The following is a 6000-nucleotide window of genomic DNA, read 5'->3' on the forward strand; positions in this document are numbered from 1 at the left end:
GCCCTTCATTTAATATCTTGACTGTCAGCTGGTGGATCTGTTTTCCCTTCTGACTTCTGTGAGCATCAGGGGCCATGCCCTCTTCATCTTCCATGTCCCCCATGCAGCTGTTTATTTTTTGTCTTCCTTTGGGTAAGTTTATTTCTCTAAGTAAGGTGCAAGATCTCTCAGAGCAATGGAAACCCACACCCTGGATTCAGAGTATGTCACAGATTGGGTTCCTGAGAAGTAGACTCGGAGGCAGAGGTTAGCATGCAGTGGGTGTTCTAGGAGTGCTCCAGGATCGGAGTCTGCTAAAGGGAAGGAAGGGGGATCGGGAAGAGGGAGGGATCAGGCTGCAGTGGGGCTCAGTGAGCTGCCCCAGCCTCTCACAGGGAGTTCTGATGCTAGGATGATCCTTCAGGGTTGACTCAAGCAGGGACAGGAGGGTCAGATCTTTATATCCACATGACAATCAGCCATAGGTTGTGGGCAGGTCACCCCCTCTTCAGCCAGGCAGTCTCCACAGGGGTTGGCAGCTCAGGCCTTTCTGCCTGCAGCACTCTCAGCAACTGGAAAAATACGCCCTTTATTCCTGAAGTGGGGGTCTGAACAGTGCCTCATGGAGTCTGCCACAGAGTGGAAGACCTGGGGGCTCTAAGTTGCCACTAACCAGCTGGGTCAGCTGGGGCCAGTCCATTCACCTCACTGAGCCTCAGTTTCTCCTCTTGTACAAAATGATGTCTGGGGAGTCACCAGATGCGATGGGCTGAGAGTGATCGGAGATGGTAGGAGCTCTGTTCAAAGGCCTGATCTGAATCCGGAGGCGATCCTCAGGTCCTCCCGTAAATCCCTGACCTTATCTTTGTTGCTGTGGACATTATCAGAGGGTCAGGGAATCACTTGGGTCCCAGGCCAGGGATGGGCATCTAGGTGAGAAGGAGGCTACTTTAAGGACCAGCTGGCAGGGGCCCCTGGGGAGCTCTACTATTTGGAATGGTTTTCCTCAGAGTGCTGGAGAGGACTGGTGGGGTGGGGGGGTGGGCAAAAGCCACACAGTGGTTGTCAGAGACTGAATGTTTGTGTGCCCCTCATCCCACATTTATATGTTGGAGCCCTAACCCCCAGTGTGATTGTATTAGGAGGATAGGCCTTTGGGAGCTGATTAGATTTAGATGAGTCCTGAGGGTGAAGCCCCAGCGATGGGATTAGTGGCCTTATAAGAAGAGGAGGAGACACCAGAGCTTCCTCCGTCTGCCTTGTGAGGCTACTGTGAGAATAGGACCATCTGCAACCAGGAAGTGGACCCTCACCAAGAACCAAATCTGTTGGCACCTGAATCTTGGACTGCCCAGCCTCCAGAACCACGAGAACTAAATGTCTGGTTTTTAAGCCACACAGCAGTCTACGGTATTTTGCCACAGCAACCCACACTGAGTAAGACAGTGGTAGTTGCGGGGGGGTGACGGCTGAGAAAGCCTGGGGAGTCACTGCTGATAGGAGAGTCAGGAGACCTGGGTCTCAGTGCTGAGTCCACTACTGACTGGCTGTGAGACCTGGGGCATGTCTCTGGGCTGCTCTGGACTCCAGTGACCTCACTGGAGAGTGAAAGGTGGGGTGTGAGTCTCTGAGGTCATCTCTGACTTGATGGCTCCATCCTTCTAGAGCTGAAGTACATCCTTTGCACCTCCGTCCTGGGGCTACGATGGGTGGGGGGAGAGGCTGGGAGCCAGGGGAGCTAAGCTTCCTCCTCTCTTCCTTCACGCTGGCCCTGCTGTCCCTACAGAAGCCACTGCAGGCCCCTCAGGAAGCCTGCCCTTGGGTGGAGGGGGATGGAGTGAGGTTGGAAGGTGCTGTGGGCAGTGAGAAGACTGCAGGGCCAGGAAAGGGCAGTCACAGCATCCCCTCAGCACTGTCCTTCCGGGCTGGGTGCAGTCTCTGGGTGAGTTTTGGATCTGACAGTTTCTGGGTGAATTGATTAAAGTTAAGGATATTAATAATAAAAGAATGTAAACTAGATTTTCTCAGTGACACGGGTCTCATGACCAAGTGGTATGTGCTCTACGCACAGCTCGTGTGTGTGTGTGTTTGTGGGGAGGGAGGAATGTCTGTCATGTTTGGGAAAATGCCACCTTTTCCCTTTTCTCAGTTTCCTTTTGACCCCTGAGAAGATTTTCGGTTGTATTTATCACCACAAGCTACCAAGCCTTGGAGCATGAGAACCCAGGCGAGGAAGTGGAGCCAGCCTCTCTGCTCAGTCCTGTGGGTGGTTGGAAGGTACCCGGGCACAGGGTGAGGGAGGAGGCCTTCTTTGCTCTCCCCTATCTAGCCCATCTGACCTTTCCCTCCTCTCTGAGAAGCTGCATGTGGGCTTGAGTGGAGGCCAGGGGACGGACAGGATGCTCTTAGGGGGGCATCTAGCTCAAGACTTCCAGGCCAGGTTGGTCCTGGGATCTCTGTGGGGACCATACCACAAGCCCAGCTGCCCCTGTCCCTGAAGGCCTGTGCATGTCACCTGCCTCAGGCCTCCAGGCTCCCAGATCTGAGGGTCTCTGACCAGTGGACTCACCCCTTGTTCTCACATCAGTCCTGGGAGGCAGGAAAGGGCAAGCAGAGGAAGTTCTTCTTTCTGGAATGACCTCCCAGCTCAAGAGAGGACTGGTGACTTGCCCAAAGTGACACAGCAAGTTAGAGAAAGAGTCCTAGTCAATCAAGTGACCCTACATCTAGAAATAGAGACATTGTGTCAATATTTGCTGTATCTTGCTGGGAGGGGGGAGGGGCTGGAAAAATTCTTTTTGGCTGGTCAGGTAGTCCTGTGGGGCAGAATATTCCTTGTGGTTGTTCCCATGGTCACCTAAGAAGTGCCTGCTTTGCCCTTTCCCCCTCTTCCCCCCAAATCTGCCCTGAGAGCTGGTGGAGAGAGGGAGCAGAATCCAGGAAGGAGGGAGGGAGAAGCCAGGATGGAGAAGGCAGAAAGGGAGGAAAGGGCTTGGGGACAGAGGGAGCTGGAGAATGAGCAAACAAACAATGTCCTAGAAAACAACTTGCTTCCCCTTTCCAGGCTCCCTGCCTGCCTGCCTTCCCCACTGGAGATGGTAATTTAGAATAACTTGATTACATTCTCTTCCAGTCTCAAAGGGTAAACAAGGATCTCCCGTGGAAGGAAGGGGCATGCGGCTTGGCTCTGGCACACTCCCTGAGGCCTAGACAGGGGTTCCCCCTCCTCCTGGGTACGCCTGAAACACGACGTATTTGAGTGGCTTCAACCCTCCCCCCCCATTTTCTACCAGGGTTTACATTCTCCATCTGTCTCCTGTCCCCTTCTTCCCCTCTTCCTCTTGGCCCTCCCCAGTAATGTCCTCACCCTGAAGCCTGCATACCGTGTAAATATTTAAACCCATCTATTATTTCCTGTTTATTAGCAATGTAAATGCTGAGTTCATTCATTGTGCATCTGTCTCCCTGTACCATCTCAGAAGGAAAGGCCTGAAGGCAAGGCCTGTGTCCACCCTTCCCTGGGAACAGCCTTGCTCAGGCCTGTGGTCAGCTGTATCACCAATTCTGGCTGTGGTTTTACTTTCTCCACATTTAAAAAACTGTGGTAAAATATGCATAATATACAATTTATCATCCTAACCATTTTTTAAAAAATTTATTTGGCTGCTCCGGGTCTTAGTTGCGGCACGCAAGATCTTCACTGCCATATGCGGGATCTAGTTTTCTGACCAGGAATCGAACCAGGGCCCCCTGCATTGGGAGCACGGAGTCTTAACCACTGGACCACCAGGGGAGTCCCCATCCTAACCATTTTTAAGTGTGCAGCTCAGCTGTGTAAAATACATTCGTAATGTGCAACTTTCACCACCATCCTTCCCAGAACTGTCTTCGTCTTGTAAAGCTGAAACTCTGCACCCATTGAGCACTAACTGCCCATTCCCCTCTCTCCCCAGCCCCTGGCAACCACCGTTCTACTTTCTGTCTCTCTGATTTAGACTACTCCAAGTACCTCATGTAAGTGGAATCATACATTTGTCTTATTTCACTTAGTATAACATCCTCAGTGTGCGTCCATATTGTAGCATATTGCAGAATTTTCTTCCTGTTTAAGGCTGAATGATATTCCATTGTATGTATAGACCACATTTTGCTTAGCCATTCTTCTATCGACAGACACTTGGGTTACTTCCATGTTTTAGCTCTTGTGAATAATACTGCTTTGAGCATGGGTGTACAAATTAGCTTTTATTATTTTTTTTATAATAAAAGTTACCTATTACTGATTGCTTACTATGTGCTCAGAACCGTGTAGACCTAATTACTTAGTTATCACAGGTACCTCCCAGGTGGCAAATATTCTCTCCATGAGGCTCTGAGAAGCCAGGTAATTTGCCCAAGGCGAGGAAAGGGGAGTGAGAGGACCAGCATCTCTGTGTGCTCCAGCCATGACATTTTACTGCATCCTGTTGATGATGGACTTGAAGAAGGAGGCCAGGGTATATTACCTGCCCTGCACCCCCCAGAAAGGGCAGACACTTTGCCTGACCCTCTGCTCAGTTTGAGAATCCATCCTCCTGTCCGTATGATTCTGTCAGGCAGGGGGCTCCCCCCAGGCTGCACATTAGAATCACGTGTAGAGATTTAAAAGCAGACGGCCCCTAGGGCCGGAGCCCAGGCATCAGTCGTTTTTATTTTTTATTATTTTTAAAAAATTTTTGGCCACACCGCAGGGCTTAGCAAGATCTTAGTTCCCCTACCAGGGATCGAACCTCGGCCCACGCCATGAAAGTACCAAGTCCTAACTACTGGACCGTCGGGGAAGTCCCCAGGCATCAGTCTTTTTTTTTTTTAATTAAAAAAATTTTTTTTAAGTTATAATTGACATATAACACTATATTAGTTTCGGGTGTACAACATAATGAGTTGATATTTGTATACATTGTGAAATGATTGCCGCAATATGCCTAGTTAACATCCATCTCCACAGATAGTTACAAAAAATTTTTTTCTTGTAATGAAGACTTTTAAGATCTGTTCTCTTAGCGACTTTCAAATACCTAGGCATCAATCTTTTAAAACCGCACCCCCCCCCCACATGCTTCTTGGTGCTCCCAGGGTTGAGAAGCACTGGGTTAGAAGATAGGAGAGGAAGGGGACAGAAGTACTGACACCCTCTCCCCACCATTCAGCCTCTTTGTCTTCCCCTGCGGCCCCGCCCACCCACCCAAGTCCAATGGCTCAGAACCCCTGAGATGCCTCCTCCTCTGCCTCCAGAAATTCTGTTTAGTGTGTGTGTGCCTCGCAGACAGGATAGCCTGGATACAGGGCCCTGCAGGGCCCCAGATGGACCTATAAAGCCCAGCCAGACCCCAGAATGAAAACAGTTGCTGATACTCTGCAGGCTGCTGGCATTTTTGTCACCTCCCATTGGGGGCGGGGGAGAGGGTGGTGAAGTGGAGGGCAAGGGTCAGTACATCATTAGAAGGGTGGGGAATCAAGGGAGTGGGGAGTATGGGGCCCCACAGAGCAGGGCCAGGGAAGTCATCATCCATTCCTGCCCCCAGCCCTTTCACCATGGCTGTAGCACATCTCCCTTTGGTGTCCCTGCAGCAAGTCCCACCTGTCCCCGCAGTCTCCCTGAGCTCCTGTTAAATCCAGGGTGGTGTCCGGGGCCTGGAGGATTCCTGGGTTGGGCTCTGCCCTAAGGTGTCCAGCCTCAGGGGCTGCTTGGTGGGGGCATATTGGGGTGAGGGGGATCTGTCAGCCTGTCCTGGATTTCTTCTTTTGAGCCAAGAACCCCAAGGTCCATGTGGGAGTAGCAGTTGGCCAGCTCAGTTCCCACAACAACATGGAGGATGGGGGCAGGGGCACAGTAGAAGGAGGGCTGCCTTGGGCACTAGAACACTTGGGTCTGGCCACTGCCATGCTTCGTGACCTTGGGCAGTCACTTCTCTTCCCTGGGTTTCAGCATCTCCATCTGCATTATAAAGGGATTGGCCCAGATCCTTGGTTCTCAAACTC

The sequence above is a fragment of the Hyperoodon ampullatus genome, assembly GCF_949752795.1.
Source record: "Hyperoodon ampullatus genome assembly, chromosome: 10".
In the NCBI taxonomy this organism is placed as follows: Eukaryota; Metazoa; Chordata; class Mammalia; order Artiodactyla; family Ziphiidae; genus Hyperoodon; species Hyperoodon ampullatus.